Here is a 27,660-nt window from a genome sequence, read left to right as displayed (position 1 = left end):
CCTTGGGGAAGGCCTGTTTGGATTTATTCTGTTTGGAGTTCATCAGGTTTCTTTGACTTGTTTATTTAGGTCCTTTATGAGAGTTGGGATGTTTTCCCCCATTATATCCTCAGCTACTCTTCCTAGACTTTAATCCTCTCTTTTCCTTTTGGGATGCCAATGATTCTTATATTTGTGTACTTTGTTTTGTCTATCGTTTCCCTGAGGTCCAATTCAATTTTTTTCATCTTTTTTGCCATCTGCTGTTTTGAATCTTTGAAGTCAGTTATCTTGTCCTCTATAGCACTTATTCTTTCTTCTGTCTCCTCAAATCTGATTTTGTGTGCCTCTAGTATGTTTTTTTAATTTATCAACAAAGTCTTTAATCTCTGTGATATCCACTATTTTTCTATCTATTCTTTCAAAGTCCTCTTTATGCTCTTCTACTGTCTTCTTGATCTCTTTTATGTCATTTGATCTCCCTCTTATTTTATTAAGTAGAGTTGTATGAATATCTTTGATTAGTTGTTCCAATATTTGTGTCTCCTCTGGTGTTTTAATTTGGTCATCAGCCAGGGCGATATCTGTCTGCACTGTAGTATGTTTACTGATCTGCTGCTGTCTTCATGGCGTGTAAATATCTTCATTGATTTACTTTGGGAATTGATTTCTGTCTGTAGCCTAAGCCCTTGTGTTTGCGGAATGGTTGTACAGCAGGGAGCAGGGCACGGGGTGGGACACTCAGTGCAGTGATTTGCTTCAGGGCAAGTATAGGCACAGGTTTGGGATGTTATGCTGGTGCATGTGAATGTGGGCACCCAGTGGCCAGGGAGGACCTAGCTGTGTGGATGCACCTGTCTGGGGGCCGTAACCCTGGTGTGCACTGGTCTAAGGCGCAGGGCCCTTTGTGCACATGCATAGAGCTGTGGCAGTAGGTCAGCGTTATGCCTTCATGGATTGGGGGCAGATGTGGCCCGGCTGCACAGGTCAGCACTTTCTCAGAGCTGGGAAGTGTGGCTGAGGGCCATGTGCATATGCAGTTCTAGGGCTGCTGTAAACTGAGGTTCCCAGAGCGGAATGACATGATTGGGGACTCATGTGCATGCATGGGCCTAGGAGTGCCTTAACGTGATACGCAGAGCTCCTGGTGGGACAGGGTGAAGCTGTGTGATACTATGGGCAGGAGGGCAAGGTTAGCATAGGTATAGAGATTAGTGCCTGTAGCCTTTATGCACCAGCAAAAGGAACAGGGAGGGGGAGTTAGTGCTTGTGAGGGTGTAGGAGAGGTGGGTTGGGCCGCACCTGGGGTGGGTGTGTGGAGCAGGTACATGTACTGGGTGGTGGTGTGGTTGGGGCTCCTGGAGTGTGAGGAATGGGAGCCGGTGACAGGGTTCGGGTGCGTGGGGTGACTCGCTGGTCATGGGGCTGCACTGGTGAGGGTAGTGCACCCAAGGAATGCAGCCTGGCTTACTTCCTAGTCCCTGGCTCCTGTCCTCGCACTCCTGTAGGCTCCAAGCCTCTGTGCCTTCACACCAGCTTCAGCTTTCTGCCTCTCAGTTTCTCAGCCTCTGCAACCAGGACTGCCCCATGTGGTGCAGAAGGTTGACCCAGGTCAGTCACGCTCCTGAATCGCCACCTCAGTCGCCCTCCTGTCCCTTCTCTAACTTTTCCATGGAGCAAGGCTAATCTCGAGCTACTCTATTCAGTCATCTTCCCAGAAGTCAGTTCTATTCTTTTTTCTAAATGAGTCTATGCTCAGCCAAAGTTGTTAGTAAATGTTTGCATTCTGATGGTGCTGGGCTGAATTCTGAAGGTGCACCCAGCACTGTGTGCCACACCATATGTTTGTGAATGTACATGTGGAAGTATGCATGGAAGCGGGTTACAGTCCCTGCAAGGATTAAATTTGTAATTCTTCCACCACTGGGGGTGATTTGGTACAAATGCAAAGGTTGGCAAACCATGGACTATAATTAATATTATAATTACAATATTCTTTTATCAATTGTAGCAGATGTTCCACATTAATGCAAAGTTAAGAATGGGGGGGTATATGAGAACTCTATTTTCTTCATGCTTTTTCTGTAAACCTACAACTTCTCTAAAAAGAAAATGTATCTATATAATTGCTAACTCCCCAGCATAGTCCTTATTGTCTTCTACCCTTGCTTTCTAGGTTATTTTGACTGAAATGCATTCCCCGACTGGAGGCTGAACTACCCACTCCAATTAGTGTATTTTCCCCAGGAGTCTAGGCCTTATCTTGCACCCCTGCAGTGCAGACCTTCTCTTGGTGTTGTCCTGGGAAGAGTTCTTATAAGGAGTCTGACAGCCTTGAGTCCTGGTCTGCCCCTCCTGGGACCTTGAACAAATCATTTCTTACTTGCCCCTCAGATTTTCCATCTGCCTCCAGGGGCTAATAATACTGACCTGATGGGTTTGTTTGAGGATTACAGGAGAAAATAAGTGTTTATCCACAGGAGAAGAAAACTCACCTGCACCCAAGTCCAGGTAAGTAGCATCAATGGACCAAGTGTCCTGGGCATGCAGGTAAGGGGCCTTCAGTTCCAGGCCACAATCCTTAGTGTTGGCCAAAACTGCTACCAGGGACCTCTGCTGTCATATATCCGATCAAATTCTGCTCACATTCGGTAATTTCACCTGTGACATTTTTCCTTTTTTAAGAAATTCCAACCCTGGGTCTATTCTCGATTGGGGATGATTTTGCCTCCCAGGGAGACTTTTGGTTGTCACAGTGTGGGGGAGTGCTACTTAACAAGGTAGTGGAGTAGAGGCCAAGGATGGTGTTAACAGTCTACCATGCACAAAACGGACCCTCACTACAAAAGATTATCTGGCTCCAAAACTGGAGTTCTGGGATCAACAAATGCTGATCTAGAACAATCTTCTCACTTGCAAATTTTCTTCTTCCTTCATGAAAACAACTCTTAAAATCTTGAATTCTATCCAGATTATTGGAAGAGATTGGGCATTTTGCTAAATCCTATCTTGCTGCTCCCTCATCTTTCATGGATGAGGAGATTCTACTTAAATTCTGAGGATAGAGAAGAGAACCTCATTTTATAAGCATTTGAACTTGCTTCCTAGCTACTTTCTGTATTCTCTAAGACCCTCAAGCCTGTTAATTAAAAAGAAGTCAGTCATTATGTGTTCCCAGGTGGAAAAAGAAGTTGATAATAATCTAACTTTTTAAAATATTTCTTCTTCCTCTCTAAGTTCCTTGACTCCTTGAGTCAAAGATTCCACTAAATGGGATTGCTGTTGGGAAGGGATTAGAGGAAAGATTAACAGTAGCCTTCCATGTGAGGCTTGCAGCATTTCTGTTCCAGTGAAGGGGCTGTTATTACTATCTCAGGTGGATATTAGAGACTCTTCAAAGGTTTAGAGGCAATTATGCATTTCACCTTTCCAGGAATTATTCAAATTTTAATTTAAAAATTATGTAATTTTAAAAATTTGCCATTTGCTTCTCTAGGGATGATAAACCCCATTAGGCTTAAATTATAATTTTCAAGGAATTAAAAGCATGACTCCCATGCAAATATATAATGTACACATACCAAAGATTTTATTTTAAAGCAGTTTTATTCACACACCATACAATCCATCCAACATATAAAGTCAATGGCTTTCAGTATAATCACAGAGTTGTGCTTTCATCACCACAATCAATTTTAGAACATTTTCATTGCTCTGAAAAGCAAATTCCTATACCCCTTATACCCCCACTCAATTACAGACCCTTAACATCGGTATAGTACCTTTTTTACCATTTATGGAAGAATATTATAATTCTGTTAACTAGTTTACATAGTTTGCATTAGGTGTATTTCTTCCCATTTGCCATATACCACCCTATTATTAATGCCTTGTGATAGTGACATATATTTGTTCTAGCTCATGGAAGAATATTCTTATATTTATACTATTAACCACCTTCATCATGCACAACAGTTTCACTGTTTTATACAGTCCCATGTTTCATCTGCCAGCTTTCCTTCTAGTGACATACATTACCTTAAACTTCCCCTTTCAACCACACTCACACACATGATTCAGTGCTGTTAATTACACTCACAAAAATGTTCTACTATCACTTCTATACATTTCCAAACATTTTAAATTAACCTGTTTAAAACTCTGCACTAAGCAGGCATCAGCTTCTCATTCTCTATTCTCATTGTATTTTCTGGTCCCCTATATTCTAGATATTAACCTCATGAGTTTGCTTATTGTATTTAGCTCATATAATGAGATCATACAATATTTGTTATTTTGTATCTGGCTTATTTCACTCAACCTAATGTCCTCAGGGTTCATCAATGTTGTCACATGCATCAGTACTTCACTACTTATTATCTCTGAATAATTTTCCATTGAATGAATATACCACATTTTTTTTATCCATTCCTCAGTTGATGGACATTTGCCTTGTTTCCATCTTTTGACAATTGTGAATAATGCTGCTATGAATAATGTCTGGTCATGCCCTTGCTTTCAGTTCTTTTGAGTATATACTAGTAGTAGCAGGTTGTCAAATCATGGCAAATCTATACTCAGCTTCCCAAGTAACTGCCAAACTGTCTTTCACAACAGCTGCACCATTTTACATTCCCACCAGCAACGAATAAGTGCTCCTAATTGTCCACATCTTCTCCAACACTTGTGGTTTCCTATTTTTTGATAGTGGCCATTCTAGTATGTGTGAAATGATATGTCATTTTGGTTTTGATTTGTAGTTCATAGTAGCTAGTGATGTTGAACATTTTTTCATATGCTTTTTAGTCATTTGTATATCTTCTTTATAAAAATGTCTATTCATGTGTTTTGCCCATTTTTAAATTGGGTTGTATTTCTATTGTTTAGTTGTAGGATTTCTTTATATATTCTAGGACATTGAAATTATATCAGCTATGTGTTTTCCAAATATTTTTTCCTGCTGAGTAGACTATCTTTTTACTTTTTGACAAAGTCCTTTGAAACACAATGGTCTTCAATTTTATCTGCTTTTTTCTTTCATTGTTTGTGCTTTAGTTTAAAGTCTAGGAAATGACTGCCTACCACAAGATTTTAAAGATGCTTCCCTACATTTTCATCTAAAAGTTTTATAATCTTGGTTCTTATCTTTAAATCTTTGATCCATTTGAGTTAATTTTTGCATAGGGTGTGAGATATGGGTCCTCTTTCATTTTTTTGGGGGGGGGGGTATGGATATCCAGTTTTCCCAGCACCAGTTGTTGAAGAGATTGTTCTGTCCCAGTTGAATGAACTTTGCATTCTTGCCACTATGTCTATTATGAACTCTCAGTTCCATTCCATTGGTCAATATGTCTATCTTTATGCAGTTCCATGCTGTTTTAACCACAATAGCTTTGTGATATGCTTCAAAGTCAATGCTTCAGTTTGCTAAAGCTGCTGGGATACAATATACCAGAAATGGGTTGGCTTTTACAATTGGGATTTATTAGTTTACAATTTACAATTCTCAGGCAATGAAAATGTTCTAATTAAGGCATCAGCTGGATGATACCTGGACTCTGAAGACATGCTACTGGCATCCAGGACATCTCTGTCAAATGGGAAGGCACATGACCAGCATCTGCTGGTTCTTTGCTCCCAGGTTTCATTGTTTTTAGCTTCTGGCTCCAGGGGCTTCCTCTCTGAGCTTCTGTGGGTCCCCTTTTAGCATCTCCAGGGCTTTTCTCCATGAGCGTCTCTTAATTTCATCTCCTAGCTTTTCTATGGCTTTTTATCCTCTTACAAATGATTCCAGTAGCAGGATTAAGGCCCACCTTGATTTCAACCTCTGTGAGGAAAGGAAGAGATATTTATTTGGTCTAAAATTTAATTATTTGTAGCATACTATCAAAAGTAACTTTCTGGTCAGTCTTTAAGCAATCTAATGACATGGAACCTAGAGTAGGGAATAAGGGCTTATTATTCTGCACAGGTTAATGTACAGATACATTTCAGATTATTTTGGGCAGAAAATACAAATGTATTTGCAAAGTCACCTTGAGAGAGGAGGCAAAAAGGTGGATCTATTAAACTTCCCCACTTGGAGAATTCCTAATATTCTCTCAGGCATTAGAGATGCGCAATTTAAAGCCCTTGGTCTTGAGTCTTGTCTTTTTGAAACTTATTTCTGCACTGGCAAAGCTAGACCTGCATGTAATTTTACCTAGGAGTCACCTCCAAAGAGCATCTTTTGCTGCTCAGATATGGCCTCTCTCTTTAAGTCAATTCTGCAAATAAACTCATTGCCCTTCCCTCTACATGGGACAGGACTCACAGGGGTGTAATTCTACCTGGCATCATGGAATTGTGAATGACCAAAAAGGGAAAAAGAAATGGAACAAAATAAAGTTTCAGTGGCTAAGAGATGTCAAATAGAGTTGAGAGGTCATTCTGGAGGCTATTCTTATACAAGCTTTGGCCAGATATTTCAAACTACCACAGTACATCATGCCCCAACAAACAGTATTCTTGAAAAACCCAGAGAGTGCCCTGGGCTCTAGCTAAGTCTCTATTAAAATTTTTCTTAGTAGTTTATTTTCTCAGAAACTTAAGGCCTCCATATTGATCCTAGGCCAGATAAATCCTGAAACCCAGAGGTATCAGACTCTCCAAGAATAACATCCAGGTTAATTTCTCTACCCCAGAAGGTTAACATCCCTTTTTTCAGCATGAAGAAGTTAAAATGATCCTTGTCAAGATATCCCTGAAGATTGAGAGAAAGAGCAAATGAAAGGAAGGAGGTATAACTGAGAAATTAGTATTTAACAAATGACTGTGACTACTGGCTTACCATGTAGATGCTTCTTTTTAGAGTCAAGTGATTTAGAATACCCAGAAGGAAATGCCTGAAGTAGCTGAACTGTAATCCGGTAGCCCTGAACTTTGATAATGATTATATAACTACATTTAAAAAGTCAGTTGCGAGGATTTCTGGAGAAGATGGCGGCTTAGTAAGACGAGCAGGTCTTAGTTCCTCCTCCAGAACAGCAACTAAAGAAACAGAAACAATATGAAACAGCTCCCAGAGCCACGACAGACCAAAAAGACAGCGTACCCCATTCTGGAACGGCTGAATGGGCAGGGAGAATCCGCTGCGGTGAGATACCCGAGGGGCGCGTGTTTTCCCGACCAGGGCGGCTGGCGACTGGGGTCCCCTCCATGCACGTAGCTCCCTGGTCTGACTGGGAATGTTGGATAGCGGGGCCCTCCCGCCACTCTTGGCGTCTCGGGCCAGCTGGGCAATTTGGACCGGCACTCCCCCAAGCTGCGGCGGCCAGCGACCCCCCCTCCATGCGCGGTTTCCCGGGCCGACTGCGAGATTCGGATTGGCAAGTTAAAGGAGCCACAGCATCTTTTACTGGTGGGACCCGCAGACAGACGAGCGCCACGAGCGCCACCTACTGGGCAGGAAAAGAAAAACAGAGCCCAGAGATTTCACAGAAAAACCTTTCAACCAGCCGGGTTCCACACCCAGGGAAATCTGATCAAATGCCCAGACACCAGCAGAAAATAGTGGATGATGCTTGGAAAATTGAAGATATGGCCCAGTCAAAGGAACAAACCAATAGTTCAAATGAGATACAGGAGCTAAGACAACTAATGCTGAATATACGAACAGAAATGGAAAAACTCTTCAAAAACCAAATCAATAAATTGAGGGAGGACATGAAGAAGACATGGGCTGAACAAAAAGAAGAAATAGAAAATCTGAAAAAACAAATCACAGAACTTATGGGAGTGAAGGACAAAGAAGAAAAAATGGAAAAAAACAATGGATACCTACAATGGTAGATCTAAAGAGACAGAAGCTACAATTAGTGAACTGGAGGATGGAACATCTGAATTCCAAAAAGAAACAGAAACTATAGGGAAAAGAATGGAAAAACTTGAGCAGGGGATCAGGGAACTGAAGGACAATATGAAGTGCACAAATATACGTGTTGTGGGTGTCCCAGAAGGAGAAGAGAGGGGAAAAGGAGGAGAAAAACTAATGGAAGAAATTATCACTGAAAATTTCCCAACTCTTATGAAAGACCTAAATTTACAGATCCAAGAAGTGCAGTGCACCCCAAAGAGAATAGACCCAAATAGGCGTTCTCCAAGACACTTACTAGTTAGAATGTCAGAGGTCAAAGAGAAAGAGAGGATCTTGAAAGCAGCAAGAGAAAAACAATCTGTCACATACAAGGGAAACCCAATAAGACTATGTGTAGATTTCTCAGCAGAAACCATGGAAGCTAGAAGACAGTGGGATGATACATTTAAATTACTAAAAGAGAAAAACTGCCAACCAAGACTTCTATATCCAGCAAAATTGTCCTTCAAAAATGAAGGAGAAATTAAAACATTTATAGACAAAAAGTCACTGAGAGAATTTGTGACCAAGAGACCAGCTCTGCAAGAAATACTAAAGGGAGCACTAGAGTCAGATACAAAAAGACAGAAGAGAGAGGTATGGAGTAAAGTGTAGAAAGAAGGAAAATCAGATATGATATATATAATACAAAAGCCAAAATGGTAGAGGAAAATATTATCCAAACTTTTTAACACTAAAAGTTAATGGACTGAATTTCCCAATCAAAAGACATAGACTGGCAGAATGGATTACGACCCAGCAATACCACTGCTAGGTATCTACTCAAAGGACTTAAGGGCAAAGACACAGATGGACATTTGTACACCAGTGTTTATAGCAGCATTATCTACAATTGCAAAGAGATGGAAACAGCCAAAATGTCCATCAATAGACAAGTGGCTAAACAAACTGTGGCGTATACCTACGATGGAATATTATGCAGCTTTAAGACAGACTAAACTTATGAAGCATGTAATAACATGGATGGACCTAGAGAACATTATGCTGAGTGAGTCTAGCCAAAAACTAAAGGACAAATACTGTATGGTCCCACTGATGTGAACCGACATTCGAGAATCAGCTTGGAATATATCATTGGTAACAGAGACCAGCAGGAGTTAGAAACAGGGTAAGATAATGGGTAATTGGAGCTGAAGGGATACAGACTGTGCAACAGGACTAGATACAAAAACTAAAAAATGGACAGTACAATAATACCTAAGTGTAATGTAACTATGTTGGAACACTGAATGAAGCTGCACCTGAAATATAGTTTTTTGTTTGTTTGTTTGTATCTTTTGTTTTTGTTTTTTCTTTTTCCTATTTTTATATATATATATTTTATTAGTATTATTATTTTAATTCTCTTCTCTATATTAACATTCTATATCTTTTTCTGCTGTTTTGCTAGTTCTTTTCCTAAATTGATGCAAATGTACTAAGAAATGATGATCATACATCTATGTGATGATACTAAGAATTACTGAGTGCATGTGTAGAATGGAATGATTTCTAAATGTTGTGTTAATTTCTTTTCTTTTTTTTTGATTAATAAAAAAATAAAAAAAAATAAAAACCAAAAAAAAAAAAAAAATAAGTCAGTTGCGGGGACTTCCGGAGAAGATGGCGGCTGAGTAAGACGTGTGGGTCTTAGTTCCTTCTCCAGAACAGCTACTAGGGAAGTAGAAATGGTACAGAACAGCTCCCATAGCCATGACAGAGACCAAGAAGACAGTGTGCCCCATTCTGGAACGGCTGACTGGCTGGGAGAACCCGCTGCGGTGAGATCACCAAGGGGCGCGAGATTCCCTGGGCCAGGGTGGCAGGCGGCCGGAGTCCCTCCCTCCCTCCTTCCCGGCCGGCTGGGAGAATTGGACAGGCGATCCCCTCAACTTGCAATATGTCATTGGTAACAGAGACCAGCAGGAGTTAGAAACAGGGTAAGATAATGGGTAATTGGAGCTGAAGGGATACAGACTGTGCAACAGGACTAGATACAAAAACTCAAAAATGGACAGCACAATAATACCTAATTGTAATGTAATTATGTTAAAACATTGAATGAAGCTGCATCTGAGCTATAGTTTTTTGTTTGTTTGTTTGTTTGTTTGTGTCTTTTTCTAAATTTTTTTCTCTATATTAACATTCTATATCTTTTTCTGTTCTTTTGCTAGTTCTTTTCCTAAATTGATGCAAATGTGCTAAGAAATGATGATCATGCATCTATGTGATGATGTTAAGAATTACTGATTGCATATGTAGAATGGAATGATTTCTAAATGTTGTGTTAATTTCTTTTTTTCTTTAATTAATTAAAAAAACTGGAAAAAAAAAAGAAGTCAGTTGCCTGTGTTTGTATGAAGCTGCTTTGTATATTTTGTTTTGAATAAATATATATATATTAATACTACACCGTCTCAGTTAGCCTACCTCTATTGTAAGTCTTAAAATTGGGTAGATTGCAATACTAGTAGCCAATAAGAGGGGAGGGTAAGAGATATGGGATGTAAGGGATTTTTCTTTTTTCTTTTTCTGGAGTAATGCAAATGCTCTAAAAATGATCATGGTGATGAATACATAATTATGAGATGATATTGCGAATGATTGATTATATACTTTGGATGGACTGTATGGTGTGACAATAGCTCAATAAAAGTACATTAGAAAAAAGACCCACCTTGAATGAGATGGATCACATCTCAGTTAAAATAACCTAATCAAAAGGTTCTGCCTATAATAGGTCTGCACCCATAGGAAAGGTTTAAAAGAACATGGCCTTTTCTGGGGTACCTAACAGCTTCAAACCACCACAGTCAGGAAGTATGAGTCCTCCAAATTCATTCTTATTTTTTCGAGAGGTTTTAGCTATTTGGAGCCCCTTACCCTTCCAAATAAATTTGATAATTGGCTTTGCCATTTTTCAAAGTAGTCCATTGGAATCCTGATTGGGATTGCTAATCAAATGGGTAGAAGTGACATTTTAATGATATTTAGTCTTCTAATAGATGAACACAGGATGTCTTTCCAGTTCTTTAGGTCTTCTTTGATATTTTTTAGCAATGTTTTGTAGTTTTCTGTGTACAAGCCCTTTATATTCTTGGTAAATTCACTCCTAGGTATTTGATTCTTTAGTTGCTATTGTAAATGTGATTTTTCCCCTTAATTTCCTCCTCAGCTTGCTCATTACAAGTGTATAAAAACACTACTTTCTAAAGATAGGGTCATGCCATCTGCAAATAGTGAATGTTTTACTTTTTCCTTTCTGATTTTGATGTCCTTATTTCTTTTTCTATCTAATGGCTGTAGTTAGAATTTATAGCACTATGTCGAATAACAGTCATGGCAGAGGGCATCTTTGTCTTGTTCCTGATCTTAGAGGGGAAACTTTCAATCTTTCAGCATTGAGTATGATGTTAGCTGTGGGTTTTTCAAATATGCCTTTTATTGTGCTGAGGAAGTTTCTCCAATTCCTAACTTTTTCAGTGTTTTTATCAAGATAAGATGCTGAATTTTGTCAAATGCATCAATCAATATGATTATGTATTTTCCCCTCTTTATTTGTTAATGTGAGGTATTACCTTAATTGATTTTCTTGTACTGAACCACCTTTGCATACCTGGAATATAACCCACTTGATCATGGTGTATAATTATTTTAATTGGCTATTGGATTAGATTTGCAAGAATGTAGCTGAAAATTTTTGCATCTTATTCATTAGAAAGATTGGTATGTAATTTTCCTTTCTTGCAGTATCTTTATCTGGCTTTGGTATGAAGGTGATGTTGGCCACACAGAAGGAGTTAGATAGTGTTCCCTTCTCTTCAATTTTCTGGAAGAGTTTGAGCAGGATTGGTATTAATTCTTCCTGGGATAATTGGTAGGATTCACCTGTGAAGCCAAGTGGTCTTGGGCTTCTCTCTGCTGGTAGTTTTTTGATGACTGATCAATCTCTTTACTTGTGATTGGTTTGTTGATATCTTCTATTTCTTCTAGAGTCAATGCAGGTTGGTTGTATGTTTCTAGGAAATTGTCCATTTCATCTAATGTGTCTAATTTGTTGGCATACAGTTGTTCATAGTTTCCTCTTATGATCCTTTTTATTTCTGTGGGGTTATTAGAAATTTCCCCCACTCTATTTCTCACTTCTCATTTTATTTATTTGCATCTTTTCTCTGTTTTCTTTTTCTAGTCAGTATGGCTAAGGGTTTGTTAATTTTATGACTCTTTTGAAAGAACCAACATCTGGTTTTGTTGAGTCTCTCTTCTGCTCTAATCTTTGCTGTTTCTTTTTTTCTGCTTGCCTTGGGATTACTTTGCTTTCTTGTTATAGTTCCCTCAGGGTTGCAGTTAGGCCTTTTATTTTGGCTCTTTCTTCCTTCTTAATGTAGTCATTTAGAGCTATAAATTTCCCTCTCAGTACCATTGTTGCTGCATCCCACAAATTTTGATATGCTGTATTCTCATTTTCATTTGTCTTGAGATATTTACTGTTCTCTCTCTTACAATTTCTTCTTTGACCTGCTGATCGTTTAAGAGCATGTTGTTTAACCTCCACATAATTGTGAATTTTCCAGGGGTACCCTTGTGGGTGCATTAATATTTATGATTGTATTTCTTCTTGTTGTATTGCCCCTTTTGTGAATATACAATGTCCTTCTCAGTCTACTAACATTTTTTGCATTTATAGTCTATTTTGCTTATTATTAGTATAGCTTCCTCAGCTCTTTTTTGTTTACTATTTGTATGTAATATCTCTTTCCAGGCTTTCACTTTCAATCTATTTGTACCTTTGGGTCTAAGGTAAGTCTTTTGTAGACAGCATATAGATGGATCTAATTTTTTAAATCTTATTTTGCCAATCTGTGTCTTTTGACTGGGGAGTTTAATCCATCAACGTTCAATGTTCTTACTCTAAAGATAATACTCACTTCAGCCATTTTTTCCTTTGGCTTTTATAAGTCATATCTTTCTCTCTCTCTCTCTCTCTCTCTTTCTCTTCTTACCCTTTTAGTTTCCCTTACTGGTAATCTTTGTTTCTATATTCTCCTTCAAGCCTCTTTCTCCTGTCTTTTCTTTAAGCCCTTAGAACTCCCTTTAATATTTCTTATATGGCAGGTCTCTTGTTAATGAACTCTCTCGGCTTTCATCAATCAATCTGTGAGTATTTTAAACTCTACTTCACTTTTTTTGAAGGATGGTTTTGCCAGATAAAGAATTCTTCACTGGCAGCTTTTCTCTTTCAGTATCTGTGCTATTTAAAAGTGTTGTGCCCCTAGAAAGGCAGTGTCCTTTAATCCTGATTCAATGTTGTAGGGTGGAAACCCTTTTGACTAGATTTTATCTTTGGAGATGGGAACTCCCAGTTGTGGTGTGACCCTTTGATTTGATCGTCTCCACTACAATGTGGCATGCCCAAATGTGGGTGTGGCCTTTTGGTTGGATAGAGATGTGACTCTGCACATTCAAGGTGGGTCTTGATTAGTCTATTGGAGTCCTTAAAAGGGGAAACATTTTGAAGAAGCTCAGATGCAGATGCTTGGAGAACAGTTGCCTCAGAACTGACAGAGACACACATGTTTGGAGATGCTTGGAAGGCAGACAGTGAGAGCAGATGCCTAGACCAAGCAGACCCCGCAGACACTATCTGCCTTCCCATGAGACACTAAGGAAGCCAGAAACCAGAGTTCTATCCTGGGGGTCTAAGTGAAGGCCCATAGATGCTCAGAGAGGAAACCACTGGCATTAGAAGCTGGAAGCAATGGAACCAGGAACAAGGACCGGCAGATGTCAGCCACGTGCCTTCCCAGATGACAGAGATGTTCTGAATGGCATCAGCCTTCCTTGAGTGAATGTATTCTCATATTGGTACCTTAATTTGGATATTTCCATTTCAGCTGTCCTGACTTTCAGGTCACTGATCCTTTTTTCTGCTTGATTAAATCTGCGGTTTTATGCTTCTTTTGTATTTTTATCTTATATATTGTACCTTTCATTCCCATAAATGTTATTTTTCTTTGCATTTTTTCCACATTCTTCTTTACACTCACTCAGTGTCTTCTTGTTATGTATCAAAGATTGTATTCAACTTGTTAATTAATGGGGGAAGCAGGAAGATATTAAGCCTAGTTAAAAGGATATTTGGAAGAACAGACATTTATATAGGCAACCAGGAATGCTGAAATGAAAATTTGCTAATAGTTGCAAAATTTGCCAATACTCTATGGGGCAAGATTGTTATGGGTGGCAGTCATCTTTTCTCCAGGACAGAAGTAAATTGTATTTCTTTTGGAGAACATTCATTTGCATGGCTATCTGTTTTCTACAATTTAACTTCTTCCCTGAGAGAGTTGCAAGATAGCCTGGTCTATAGAAATACAATTGAAGGTGTGTACTTCTTGCACTGGTTGGAAGCTGTTATGTACCCCAGAAAAATCATGTTGCTTGGATCCATTCCTATTGGTGTAGGCCTATTGTGGGTGGGACCTTTTGATTGGGTTGTTTCAATTGAAATGTGACCTCCACAATTCAAGGTGGATCTTAATCCTTTACTGAAGTCCTTTATAAGGATAAAAGACAGGAAAAGCATAGGGAGCTCAGAGAAACACATGGAGAGAGAGCTTACAGTGAGAAAAGCCCAGGAGATGCTAAGTGAGGACCCATGGAAGCTCAGAGAGGAGGCCACTAGGACCAGAAGCAGAAAGCAATGAAACCTGGGCATGAAGGGCCAGAAAACACTGGTCATGTGCCTGCTGTCTGACAGAGGAACCCTGAATGGCAGTGGCCTTTCTTCAGAGAAGATAGCATCCTGCTGATGCCTTCAATTGGGACATTTTCATGATCTTAGAACTGTAAATTTGTAAACTAATAAATCCCCATTGTAAAAGCCAACCCATTTGTTTGGTATATTGCATTCTGGCAGCTTTAGCAAACCAAAACAGGCTGGAGAATCTAATAATTTCTAGAAGGTCTGCTAGATAATGCCCCACCTTACTGAAAGGATGCCCAGTAATCTCCATAGCCAAGTCTTGCACAATTTCTACTGACAGAACAGAGGACAGAATATGGTCAGTTCCTTCAAATTTTCTGCCTTGGAGTCCTGGAAATTCTTGCGATAAAATATGTGAATGTGAATGGAATGAGCAACCTATGGAGCAACTAAGCCTGCACTCCAAATTTATGAAAATTGGAAATAATAAAAGAAAGGATTTGAGAGATTTTTAGAGAGGAAAGAGCAGAAATAATAGCTGTCACTAACTGCCTACTGTATGCTAGGCATATTCCAAAAATATTCTCATTTAACCTTCACAAAACCTCTTTCTATAGGTGAGGTTTGGGGGGTTGAATTAATGTATCTCAATCTAGAAGTGTTCTTAATCTTAATCCACATTCCTGTAGGTAGGAACCCACTGTACAGGACCTCTTGAAGATGTTATCTTTAGCTAAGGTATGGCACAACTGAATGAAGGTGGGTCTTATTCTGTATTTACTGGAGGCTTTCTAAAGAGAAGAAACTAGGAGTTTAGGAATGTTCATGTTCACACGGGAAGAAGCTGAAAGTTGGTGCAGAAACCATAAGAGCCAAGGCAATGAGAGGACTTTGCCATGTGACAGGAAACAGATACAAGCCAAGGAACCCCAAGTATTGCCAACAGCCAGGAGCAGAGCATACAGACTCTAGGAGAGAGCCTTGTCAACATATTCATTTTAGACTTATTCTAGCTTCAAAACAGTGAACCAGTAAATTCTTGTTGTAAACCCAAAACTAGTCTGTGATAAATGTGATATAGCTCTAGCAAACTAAGGTATGTGAAAACTGAAGTTCAGAAAGGTTAAGTAAGTTATTCAAGGTCATATAGCAAACTCACTTATCAATTTGTTCACTTGTTTAATGTTGGTCTCCTCTACAAGGTAGGGAGTTCAGAGACAGCAAGGGGTTCTCTGCCATATCTCTTTCCTCAGAGAGCAAGGGTCTCTGCCATATCTCTTTTATCTTTTTATTGAGAAAGTGCTCAATAAATATTTGTTCAATGCATGAATAAATTAATGAATGAGAGAATGAATAAATGAGTGAATGGGTGAATGGGTCAGGCTAGGACTCATTCCTGGTTTGTTGAAGTGCATGTCACTTGCTCTTCTCACTCTAACACAGAAAATAACTACTCTTTCTCTACTCTCAGGTGTAAACTGCCGAAAGGGACTTTAATGTAATACCTTAATTGTTTTGGAAAAAATGAAGAGTGCTTAAATCAGCAGAAACTTTTCTGGTTTAGAGTAAATGTCTTGTTTTGACTTAGGTACAAGATAAGGTATGAAGTAAGGGAGAATTTTGCAGAGAATGCTTTAAAACATAATCTCATACTTTTTGGGCAACATGTAAGGGTAAATATGAAGAAATACAAGCATTTAATAAAGCGGTTTCTTTTCATAATTATGTTCTGGGCCAGAGGTCATATCAGTAAATAGAGTGTTTAGCTCCTGACATATAGTAGGTACTGAATAAATATTATAAACTAACATATTTACTAAGTATTATCAGATGAGGATGAGGATAAGTACTAATTACAAGTTCTTTAGTGGAAGATAAAAATGGTAATTATTACCACAGGAATGAAATACTGCTTAGCATGGTTGTAAGTTTTACTATTGTATAAACTATAAATTCCTAGGCAAACCTTTTATGAGTTATGATAAATACTGACAACTATAGAATCAGAAATTGTGAATATTACTGCCTACTTCCTTCAACAATCTCTCAGTAGCATTTACATGGATGGAACATCACCTTCCTTTCCAAAGTGAGATCAAGTACCATAATGCTTTCTCATTCTCTCCCCTTCTGCTGTTGTCATATGGTTATAGAAGGGAAATTAGAAAGCTCCATTTGAGATAGTGCTTATTAAAAATGATATCAGAAGGAAAGACAAAGATGAAAGGCAGACCCAGAGATGAGGGATTTATTTGAGATGGCTACTGGAATACGGATTCAGTGCATAAAACATAAAACTACCCAACCTCCACCCTCAACAAAGTGTAACTGAGTTTTCCAACTCCTCCCCAGATTTCACATTCAGAATCCAAGCTCTGAGGCACTGTTCTTGACCTGGCCCCTTCTCCTTTGTTCTTGAGGATAGTAAGGTTTGTATTGAAGTGTTCTTTCTCCTTTTTTGAATTAGTATGCAATGTCCTTGATGGATGAGTTAAAATCCTACTTGAAGGTACTTGAAGTACATGAAGAATGTTTTTCTGGCTTTTTGGTTATTAAAGAATGGCAGTGCTATTTTTGGCATCCAAATCTAGAGGCAAGGCGAAGAAAAGCAAGACGAACAGAAAATCATGAGGTAAAACATTTATAGAAGAACCCTGGCTTACATGAAACCATTCCATTCAAAACTAGTTGCAATTCTTAAAGAGAACCATCTTAATACCCACTCATCTTTCCTTTTTCCTCTCTCATTGGCTGTAAATTTCTGTCTTAAGAATGAGTCGTGCTAGGTGACACTCCTCTGTTTAGTGAAAGGATTATATGCCACCATGTTTGTTGGTCATACAAACACATTTTTTTTTGAGACAATTATTCATGATCAAGTGAACAAGAATAATCTACTCACAACCCTATTTTCTTTTAGTTTTAGTAATTGTTTTAGATTCATAGGCTGCTCCAACATATACCATGTAATGGGTTGGCTTAAACAATTATTAGCTTACAGTTTTGAGGTCAAGATGTGTCCAGATCAAGGCATCCTCAAGTCAGTCAATGCTTTCTTCCTGAAGACTGGCTTCTAGCAATCACTGGCTCCTCTGTCTCAAGGCAAGGTACATGGTGATGTCTGCTCATCTCTCCCTTCTCTTCTGGGTTTTTTTCTTTTCAGCTTCTTGTTTCCGCGGCTTTTTCTCTCTCTGTATTCATCCTGTTTATAAAGGTCTCTAGTTGTAAAATTAAGACCCATCATGATTGAAGTGAGTCATATCTTAATTGAAGTAGCATCATTAAAAGGTCTTATTTACAATAGGTTTATACCCACAGGAATAGATTAGATTTAAGAATACATTCTTCTGGAGTAGGTATAGCTTTAAACCACCACACTCCATTCCCTGAACTCCAAAAACACTTATTCTTTCTATATGTAAAATACATTAACTCCATCATATTTTCCCAAAAGCTTTAAGCCATTTCAGTACAATATGAAGTTTAAGGCTTCATTGAAATCAGTTATAGGTGTGGTCTGTCCTGGGGTAGAATACCCCTCCATCTGCGAACTTGTAAAACCTAGAGAACAAGTTATCTGCTTCCAGTATACAATGGAGGGACAGTCAAAGGATAAACATTTCCATTCCAATAGGCTGAGATTGGAAGGTAAACAAAAGTCACAGGCCCTAAACAATTCCAAAATTCTGCAAGGCATACTCCATTAGACTTCAAGGCATAAGAAACATCTATGGAATTACGTTTTACCCTCTGGGCCTGATGGAGGGGCAGTGTCAACCCTTCCAAGTACTTGTGCAGTGGCCACGCTCTCCCTAAACACTAGGGTGAGGGCTCTACCCTCTCCAAGCATCAGGATAGCAGCCATGCTCTCCTGGAACGCCAGGGTATAGGTTTCACTCTTGTCAAGCATTGGGGTGGCAGATAGACTTACTACAATCCCTGAGACACAGATGCCAACCTCTCAGAACACCAAGATGGCAGCCCTTTTCTAGAAAATTGGGTGGAAGGCTCATCCTCTCCAAGTGCTGGGGTAGCGCACCCTTTCTACACTCATGGGTGAGCCCACTGTTTTTGCTCCAGAAGTTATCTTTGGTCCAGAAGTGATTTTTCCTTCATTCTGTCTCTTTTAGTTCAAGCTGACAGCGGTTCTGTTCATATAGATCTCATAAAACATTGTTGGTTTGGCATATAGTATACAGGGGTCCAAACCATCAGACAGTAGGACTTTCCACTGATCCTTCCTGGTTAACGGCATCTCCAATTCTAACTTGCACTGAAATGACTGACTGGATCATTGTCCAGTTAAACCTACACATGAAGCACTGTTGTCTGAGGCTCGCTTTCCAGAAACTCAGGATTTTCTAAACCATCAATTTCTGGTTTCTCTGTGCCCAGAAGTTCAAGTCTTAGCTTATCCCTTTCCTCTAACATTTTACTACAAGGAGAAATTGGGTTGTACTTTCCACACTTAACTTGGAAATCTCCTCAGCTAAATGTCCAAGGTCATCACTGTCAAATTCTGCCTTCCACCCAACATCAAAACTCAATTTTTCCAGGTTCTCCGAAACTTTAAAATAAGGTTCATCTTTCCTCCAATTTCCAATAACATGTTCATCATTTTTTTCTAAGGTCTGTTTTAGTTTGTAAAACTGCTGGAATGCAATTACTAGAAATGGAATGGCTTTTAAAAGGGAATTTATTAAGTTGCAAATTTGCAGTTCTAAGGTCATAAAAATGTCCAAGGCACCAACAAGAGGTTACCTTCACTCAAGTAAAGCTTATGCTGTCCAGAACCCCTCTGTCAGCTGGGAAGACACCTGGTTGGCATGTGCTGGGGTCTTTGGCTTCTGGACACCTCTGACAGCTGAGAGGGCACACAGTAACATCTACTAGCTTTCTTTCCCAGCTTCTTTGATGGCTTTCCCCAGGGGTATTTTCCTTCATCTCCAAAAGTCAGTGGTTATGTGGGCTGTGGTGGCTCTAAAGCTTTTTCCAAAATGGTTCCCTCTTAAAGGGCTCCAGTAGAAACCCCACCTTGAATGAGTGGTATCATAACTCAATGGAAACCATCTAATCAAAAGTTACCACCCACAATTGGGTGGGTCACATCTCCGTGGAAACAATAAAAAAGATCCCACCCAGCAGTATTGAATGAGGATTAAAAGGACATGGCTTTTCTGAGGTACATAAGAGATTTAAACCAGCATAGGCCTTATTGGAAGTAGCTTTATCATCCATATTTATATCAACAGTCTCCTCAGAGCAATCTAGGTCTCTTCTATCAAGTACCTAACAATTCTTCCAGCATCTACCCATTATCCAGTTCCAAAGCTGCTTCTACATTTTTGGCATTGCAATAGCAGCACACTACTCTACTGGTCCCAAAACTTTAAGAACATGTTCTTCTGGGGTACACAGAGTTCCAAACCATCACAGTGACTCAGAGATAATATCCAAAGTCCTCCACGAGAAATACCTGGTCAAGGAGAGAGGCTTGTTGAATGTTTTGAGTTGTCTGACAATAATTAATCTCAACATTTCATTTCTAATGCCAAGTAAGCCTTATAGTCTCTGTTAAACTTTAAGTTTCTTATGTTGGACATGCTGTAATTTTTCCTTTATTATGGTTTGCTATTTCACCATAATTTAACCCAACACTTTCTGAGTTTTCTAGGCTGCTTGAAAGAAAGTACCAAAGACCGGGAAGCTTAAAATAACAGCTTTATAATTGTCTCATAGTTTTGGAAACTAGAAGTTCAAATTCAAGTTACCAGAAGGGCCATGCTTCTTCTGAAGTCTGTAGCTGTCTAGTGATGGCTTTCTGGCAATCCTTGCCAATTTTTGGCTTGTGTTATAACTCAATCTCTGCCTCTGTCACATGGCTGTCTGCTTTCTTTCTCTGTGTCTGATTCTTCCTTCTTATAAGAATACTGGTCATATTGGATTAGGACCCACCCTAATTTAGTTTGGCCTCATCTTAACTAATAACTTCTTCAAAGATCCTATTTCCAAATAGTGTCACATTCACGGGACCTGGGGTTAGAACTTGAACCTATCTTTTGGGGGGACACAATTCAATCTATGGTGATATCCAACAGAACTTTCTGCACTGGTGAAAGGGTTCTGTATGTGCAGTATCCAAAATGATACTGGCCACGAGGTAATTGAGCAATGCCATTGCACAGATGAAGTGTGTACGACACAGGGAGGTTGATTGACTTCCTGGAGGCCATGTGGCCAGATATTAACAGAACCTGGCCCAAACTCCCAGTTGTCAGTCCAGTGCCCTTTCTAGGCTGCCATGCTGGCTCACTTTGGTTTCATTCTGGCAGGAAAAACAAAGGAAGGATTTCAGAAAGGGAGATCTAAGTTTTTCATCTAAGTGTAAGTGTGGGAATGATATCACACACTCTGGGGCCTTGCTTATAATAGATGACAGAGAAATTCACTTCAGCTAAATAAATAGTGGGCTCTAGGGCTATGTCTCATACCAAAAGGAAAGAATAAATCATTAAATCTTGCCACTATCTGCCTAAATTGCTCAGGACATGTGTTAACATTGTATTCTAATTTATTCATTCATTTTACCCCAGGTAGAGTAGGTGCTGAAAGATATGACACTAGGTAAAAATGGTTGAAGTACTCAGTGACCAGGACAGATGGGCAGCCATTTACACCCAATGTAGTGAGTGCTACATTGTCTACAGAGTGCTACATTGTCTACAGGGGCTGTCTGGGTGGGTTTCACACCTTTTGGTGCATTGGTGCCTAAGGGCAATCATGGGCCTGGAGGCCAGACCTGGGTTCAAATTCTAGTGCTGCTGCTTAGGAGCTATGTGACCTTGGGCAAGTTATTGATCCTTTTTTAGCCTTTTAACATGGATGTAATAAATAGTATAATCCCAAACTGCTGTTGTTAACAAGGCATGAGTTTAACGGTACAATGCCTTATTCATAGTAAAGGTTCATCACTACAAAGACTACTAGTGTGGTTTTTTTATTATTATGAATAAAACTGAGCACTGGGAGGTATAATTTTCTTCATTTTGCTAAGGAGGAATTGAGGTTCAGTGAGATTAAGTAGCCAAGGTCACGGTGATAAAATACATTAGGACCAGGGTTTGAGGGAAGCCAGAGACACTTGCTCTTTGGGAGGCAGCTCTCCCTCTGTGCCCCAACCAGAGAAGACTGACTGCCTCAGAGTCCGAGTGAAGGGACCTTGGGAAGGGATTCAAACTGGGGCCCCCTGACCAGCCGGGAACCTGTAGACAGGACTGGAAGCCTGTGGGCATGAGCTAACCTTGTCATGCCTGTAGTGTCATTTTCAGAAGTTTCCTAAACTATCATTTCTGGTCCTGGAAAACTGCAAATTAAAGATCAATGTAAACTGACAAACAAGCAAAAGACCCTTCCTTTCTAGCACGTACTTTATGTTAGATTCTGGGGTGAGAGCTAGTGAGTGAATATTCCTGCTCCTCATCTATCCATCCACATCACCAACATTTAAGCACCAAGACACCCTCCCGCCAGCGCCTTTCTTCCATCACACTCAATTCTCGCAGCAGACAACATTTTCAATATTATTAAGTGGCAAGGGAGACATAAGGTGGAAACTGGAGCGGGCAGTTAGAAAAGGGAGTGATTCCTTCTAGCAGCAGTTTTCCATCACTCAGCTTAGCGGCGGGGCCCAGACTGTGGGGATGCCCGGCAACTCACAGCCGCTGAAGGCCGATATGAAATAAGTAATTAAGATACAGAATAGTCCGTGTTATCATGGATACCAATATTTGTGGCAAGGACCGTTCCGAGACGTTTTTTATAGCTCCAACCACTAGTGCTGTGCTTGGTACATCCTAAGGAAACACTTATCTGCTTTTGTTTCGTTCTGTTTTGGTAAACTAACAAAGAAGAAACGTGCCCTAGGAGCTGACGAAAGGAGCTCCTAAAGGGGCGGCGAGGAGTCGAAGGAGTCACGGTTTAAGTTGGAAAAAGAGAGAGGAGGAGTTTGGGGGAGTAGAGGGCCCAGGTTGGGTGGACGAGGCGTGGGCGTCGCCAGAAGGGCGTGCAGGGTGGGAGGGCTCCGGCCGCAGGAAATGGTTGCAGTCGGGGTGCCGGTGGGTGCCCCTGGGCACAGTGGCGAAGCTGTCCAGCCGGTCGGGCCGGGAGTACTTCCAGAGGCCGAAGCGTAGCGGCGGAAACAAGCGATCCTTAAAATACTGAGCTTTAAAATACCCGGCACCTGGCTGCGCGCTCAGCTCTCCCGCCGCGGGTGAGTGTGTTCAAGGAAACATTCCCAGCCCAGCGGCTCCCGCCCCAGGGCCCCACGCGAGAGTAGGGGAGGCGGCAACAGGTCCCGACTGGCACCCGGAGCCTCACCCTCGCGCCCGCTTCCTCGTGCTGGGCCGGCGCCTTCCCCCGAGACTCCGCGTCCGGGGGTCCAGCCGCCCCGCCGCCTGCACCCCGCCCCGGCCGACGCGCCCAGCAGTTGGGGCGGGCCCCTCCGGAAGCTAGCCCGGTGGTCCCGGTAACCGGCTCATAAATCATTCATGAGCCGGGGCCCGAAGAGCTGGGCTGCTAGGGGAGAGGGAGCCGGGCGCAGGGGAGCCGCCGCAGCAGCTGGGGTGCGCGGTGAGTGCCCGCGTCCTCCCCGGGAGTGAGGAAGGCTTCTGCGCCCCGGGCGGGAAGCTGAGCGTACCCACTTCCAGAAAGCTGGGGGTTGGGGAGTGGCGTGGTTCTACTCGGCGCCCTTCTCCTCCGACCCTCCGCGACCCCTCTCCGGCTCCGAGGCAGGTGATGCGAGGCCCGGGAGCCGGAGGGGTAGGGGGTGGTCCCGGCTGCCGGCGGGCCCGAGATCCCAGGTGGACGTGAGTGCGCGCAAACTTTCCGGGCTGCCTGGTGGTCTGCGGCGCACGGCTTGGGTTTCCTTTCCGTCCCGCCGGAGGGGAGCTGGCGGTTACGGCTTCTCCAGGTGCCGGAGTACGAACAGGCGGACTCCCCGGGCTCGCTTCGGGGAGACAGTGGGCCGAGGGAAGCCCCACCCCCCAGGGGCTTGGGAACTGTTATATGGTGGGGAGAGCTTTGGGGATAGCATGTGGGGCGCGGGGCACTGAGCCTTCCCGTGTGGGTGCGGAGAGGAGCCAACCTTCCCCTGGTTTGCCAGATGGAGGACGCGGTGCCACAGGCCCTAGCAGGAGGGGGTAAAACCAAGCCGAGGTGGGGAGTCGGGGCGTCTCGCCGTGGCGGTGCAAAGGCAGGCCGCCTCCTCTCGTCCATGGGAGATCTCCCACCCCTGCTTGTAAGTTCCTTCAGGGTTTACGGCTCTGGGATCACCGGCAATCGTCGGCTTAAGAATTGGGGCGCTCAGGGTGCACCCCACCAAATACGCGCCCGCCGAGACAACAAAGGGAGCGTGGAAAGAGGTAGAGCTTCGCGGTTACCCTGGAGTCGGGGGTGGGGTCCGGGATCAGTTTCCGCAAGAGCCTGCGCTGAGGTGGGGGGCCGGGAGTCCGATCCGGGGGTGGGCATAGCGTAGGACCCCTTTCTACCAGGACTGGAAAGTTCCCATTCCGAAGCGCTCGGGACAGCCAAGTTCCTCCGGCAACCTCCTCCCCCAAGCGGCGGCGGGTTCCTGGAGTCTCCTGGCTTCCCGCCGCCGGTTCTTTTGTGTCCAGCAGCCCGGGAATGGCTCCTGTCGGGGACGCAGTGAGGGAAGGAGGGGACCCAGTGTGGCAGTGGATGGGAGAGAAAGGCTCAGGAAAGCCGGCGTGGCAACAAGTTGCTCAGGGGAACTTGTGGATGGCTGCTGACCGAATTTCTCCCGACCCGGCTCAGAAAGTCTCCAGAAAACCTTTTTAGGTTCCTGCTTGGCGGCTGTTGACCTGTGTTAAGCAGGTGCATGATAGGGGTTCTTGAAAACCACCCCCCACCCCTCGTCCTCTACCTATTTAAACACACTCGGGATTCGAACCACCGTTGCAAATATGTTAACTTGAACCACATGAAATTGCCTGTTATTGTGAATTGAAGACAGATGCATGCCTGCAGCTTCATAGGATTCAACTTGCGCGAAGTTACCTGTCTTTTCTCACTCTTTTTGCGTTCCCTTTTTCAGTCTCCCCCAGCTATCCGGATGAGCCTAGGGGTCATGGTCGAGTTTAGCGGCGAATACTGATGCTAGCCTAGCAATACTAGCTCTTTGATTGCCAGCTGGGGGCCAGGTGCTGTGCCTGTTATGTCTCTAACATCACAAACCTTTAGGACATACCCATTTCACACGTGGAAGCTTGGAGAATGTAAGCAACTGCTTACCGTGGGACCGGGATTCCTGCCTCTTCTCAATGGCTTTGGTTGTTGTCCCTATAGCAGTGTCCTTTGTTTTATGTGCCCCTTAATTTTTTTTTTTTTACAACTTTCTTATGGTCTCCACACTGGACTATTTCTGTTTTCTTGCATTGTAATGAACGAGTGCATCAAAGAACAGGTTGAAAGTAATGCAATTTTGAGCCCAGTATTTTTTTTGTGTGTGAGTACTGCACAAAATATGAAGGCAATAGGTTTTACCTGCCAAGAGCTTGCTTGTGATATTTGTAAGAGTCAAGACACTTTGCTACAAATGATAAGAACCGGCTTTGGGTCATCTTAGCAGAAAAAGGACTCCTTATAAGAGTAGACACTGGATGGCTTAGGGAAGTAGCAGCAAGGCTGGCAGTCAGGGTCAGAAACCTGGGGCGTGGGTCCCAGGGACACCTGGTCAGTGTATGGTCCCCAGCGGGCCATGACCGCCACGTCTAGAATGGATTAGAAGCTGCCCCCCCACCCCCCTGTCATTCCGTGTCCTGGCCCAAGAGGCGGCCTCTGATTGTTCGAGCTTGGGTCACTTGATCTTGGGAGTGCACAGTTTGGGCACCTCAGCAGCGTCACAATGACAGGCAGAGCTGCCTCCCACAGGACTCACAAAGGCTCTGAAGTTGGGGAGCCCTCCTCACCCCCATGTTCCCCCCCAACAACAGCAACAGCAGAGCGCTTAGATGACTAACATCAACTACAAAGATCCTTTTTTAAAATCAAGATTTTGAGATGTTCCATCAAAAGAAGAAGAGAAGACAGGAAGCTGCTCCGTCCCCATGTTTGCTTTGCTTTTGAACCAGAGTCTGTGAAGCTCGGGTTCTCTGGACTCAGAGGCTCAGAATCATGTGAGGTAGTTGTTTTTTTTTTTTTTTTTGCTGTTATTGGGCCCCTTTCCCAGTTTAAATTCAATGCATTTGGGGTGGAAACCAGAAAAAAAATGATTTTCTCTTCTCCATAAACCAAAAGGATTGAGAAACTGCCCTATTGCTTAGTCTTGTGCCCTTTTTGAAGGGGATAGCCCCTGGGGGAGCAATAATTTTCAAAGTCCTGCAAAGCTGAGGGTCCCAGCAGAAGGTATCCCCCCTTCCCCCACATATACACAAGCTCTTGTGCTGTGGGTGAATCCCTGGAGGATGTGGATGAAGTATCTACAAGGCCATCCAACGTCCAGCCTCCATTCCAGAGGCTCTGAGATTGTCAACGAGGAACAAATGCTTGGTACAATCTTGAACTAGGTAAAAACAACCCTTTGTGTCATCCCTCCATTTTATTTCAGCGATCCTTTATTGAGTGCCTACTATGTGCCAGACCCTGAGCTGGACTCGGGAGGTGCAGGGGCTCAGCGGAGCAGCTCAGTGCCACCCAAGGAGGGCATTGAGGAACTTTTGCTTTCCCTCTGACTTCCGCGGTTGTGTTTGGGAAATGTGAGCTGTTCTTGGAGAGCAGGATGAATAGGCCAGGCAGGCGCTTCAGGAGCAGTGCCCATTCTCAAACTTTATTGTCCTAAGAATACATCACCAGGAAGTTTAGTTAAAATACAGATTAATGGGCCTCTTCCCCCTCTAGAAACTAGGTCTGGTGAGGGCCTTTTAAATAAATGCCGCTGCCAATGTTGGCCCATCCAGAGCTTCCTTGAATTTCACCTGGCGGTTCCCTCAGTTCCCGGTGGGATCTAAGAGGTGAGCACTCAGGCCTTCTCTTTTAATGAAAACCGACACGAAGACTTCCTCCTTTTTGCTTTGACTTTTTTCAATTGGTTAGTGTTTTTTCCATAGTAAGATCTCAATATTTGCTTAAAATTTACTCTGAAATTTAAGAGGAACCTACACTTTGGAGTGAGACATAAAGAAATCTGGACTTGTAGCTCGGGCTGCAGCAATGAACAGTGGTGTTCCATTTTATTTGGGATTTCCCTTCCCCTGCTTTTGCCCTGAGGGAGTTGGAGAACCTATTTATTCATAGCACTCTCAGGGGCCTCCTGCAGGGTCTCCCCACTGCAGGCGACACTTGGTGGCATTAGGGGAAGTCGCCTCCTCAGCAGTGGAGCCTCTAATCCCTCCAGCTGTCATGCTCGAGGCTCAGCTCCTTGCATGTCCTTCTCCAGTGGCATAGGGTGTGTGAATGTGCAATGTGTCATGTGAGTGGTGTGTGTGCGCTGTGTGTATATGTGTGGTGTATGTGTGAATGTGTCATGTGAGGGGAGTGTGAGCATGTGTGGTGAGGATGGTATGTGGGTGTAGTGTGTATATATGCATGGTGTGTGTGTTTTGAGTGATGTGAGTGATGAGATGAAGGTGGGGTGTGTGTATGTGTGCGTAGACATGTTTGTGGTGTGTATGTGTGGTGAGGGTGGTGTATGAGTGTGGTACCTGCATATGTGTGGTATATGTGTTTTGGGTGTGATATGTGAGTGTGATATGAAGTGGTGGTGTATAAATGTAGGTATGTATGTGTGTCTGGTATGTATAGAGTTTGTGGTGTGTGCATATATGTATTGTGTGGTGTGTCGAGGTGAGGGTGGTGTGTGTGTAGATATGTGCGGTGTGTGTATATGTGTAGCGGTGAATGTGAGGTGAGAGCATGTGACCATGTGTGTGGTGAGCGTAGTATGTGTGTATGTGAGGTATGTGTTGTATATGTGGTGTGTACCTGTGTATGTGGTATGTGGGTGCACTTTGTTGGTGTGCACATGTGTATGTTCATGTGTATGTGGCATGAGTGTGGCATGTGTACT

General features: G+C 42.3%; 1 protein-coding gene and 1 long non-coding RNA gene across 13 annotated transcripts in view; one reads left to right on the top strand and one right to left on the bottom strand.

Moving 5' to 3' along the window:
• The window catches only part of PROM1 (prominin 1), a 326,288-nt gene that overhangs the window by 23,769 nt on the left and 274,859 nt on the right, over positions 1 to 27,660 (top strand). For 2 of the 11 annotated variants that reach the window (XM_077136446.1, XM_077136453.1), the window contains exon 1: positions 25,497 to 25,776. The exons of 1 other annotated variant lie outside the window; for it this stretch is intronic. The gene's annotated coding sequence lies outside the window, so the exon portion shown is untranslated. Of the gene's footprint in view, positions 1 to 22,638; positions 22,849 to 22,914; positions 23,208 to 23,783; positions 23,875 to 25,489; positions 25,777 to 27,660 lie in introns of those variants that run through there. 8 more of the 11 variants (XM_077136447.1, XM_077136448.1, XM_077136451.1 and 5 more) reach the window with 8 other exon arrangements.
• Positions 3,584 to 24,281, bottom strand: LOC143663058 (uncharacterized). Of its 2 annotated transcripts, none has more exons than XR_013165783.1 (3): positions 24,017 to 24,281; positions 17,579 to 17,781; positions 3,584 to 5,806 (listed from the first exon to the last, which is right to left on the bottom strand). It is a non-coding gene; the product is annotated as an uncharacterized LOC143663058 (long non-coding RNA). The 2 variants fall into 2 exon arrangements; XR_013165782.1 differs by lacking the exon at positions 3,584 to 5,806 and adding an exon at positions 16,850 to 17,166.

The sequence above is a fragment of the Tamandua tetradactyla genome, chromosome 19, assembly GCF_023851605.1.
Source record: "Tamandua tetradactyla isolate mTamTet1 chromosome 19, mTamTet1.pri, whole genome shotgun sequence".
In the NCBI taxonomy this organism is placed as follows: domain Eukaryota; kingdom Metazoa; phylum Chordata; class Mammalia; order Pilosa; family Myrmecophagidae; genus Tamandua; species Tamandua tetradactyla.
The sequence above is the reverse complement of the archived record's forward strand: the minus strand, read 5'-3'. Positions and strand labels throughout refer to the sequence as shown.